This window comes from Microcebus murinus, chromosome 24 (assembly GCF_040939455.1).
Source record: "Microcebus murinus isolate Inina chromosome 24, M.murinus_Inina_mat1.0, whole genome shotgun sequence".
Classification (NCBI taxonomy): Eukaryota; Metazoa; Chordata; class Mammalia; order Primates; family Cheirogaleidae; genus Microcebus; species Microcebus murinus.
The window spans coordinates 10,789,126-10,790,177 of NC_134127.1; positions in this window are offsets into that span (position 1 = coordinate 10,789,126).

Sequence of the window (1,052 nt, forward strand, 5' to 3'; positions counted from 1 at the left end):
CACACTAAGAATTAGCCACCAAAATGATAAAACTGGTGGTGCCAGAGGGTGGGCTATGGAATCAGAAGTGTTTCCTCCCCATCTCTTAAATTGTTGGAAATGAAATTATAGTACTTTCACCAGCAAAAAACAAAACCAGAAGAGAACACCACCAGTTAATTAGTAAGTAATAACAAGCAGACCCAGTTTAAAGTTTTGTGCAGAGTTACCTGGCTCATGGATAGGGATCCCTCTTTGGGTAATTCTTACTGAATTCAGTGGGAAGATTAAAAAAAAAATCACCAGATTGGAACTTCTCAAACGTCTCAACTACTGTATGTTCATTAGCCATATCCTTCGCAAACTCATAATTGATATTTCGAGCTATCTGCACTGCATTGGTTCCACAAAGGAACTCATATTGGGAAATAACACGAATTTTTGACTTATCCATGGTTTCACAAAAATTGCTCTAAAAAAACATTTGAAAGATAATCACAAGCCAAACTGTGTTTGAAAGAATGAGGCTGTACCTTCACAATAAAAATAAAACAAAAAATGTCACAGTGAAATGTCAGATATATCAACTGTCAAACTTAGTACTTAAGGAAATCGGATATTTCCTACTTAATAACCTTAATAATGAACAGCAGTCCTTCCCAAAGTCATCTTCCTCAGTGTCAAGACCCCCTGAGAGACTCTGACAGTGTACTGGGACAAACCTGGCTGTAAATAGATGTATGAGTACCACATGCTGGTGGTAAAAAAATATGAACATTAAGCAATCCTCCTGCCTCAGCCTCCCAAGTAGCTAGGACTATAGGCGTGTGTCATCAAGCCCAGCTAATTTTTCTATTTTTGTAGATACAGGGTCTCATTCATGCTCAGGCTGGTCTCCTGAGCAGAAGTGATCCTCCTGCCTTGGCCCCACAAAGTGCTAGGATTATAGGTGTGAACTACTGTGCCCAGCCCACATTAGCTTTAATACAGCTAGTATATAATAAAAATTTAAAAAGCCATTTTGGGAAGATTAATGCAAGAGGAAAAACTGATTAAAGTATGCTCACTAAAAG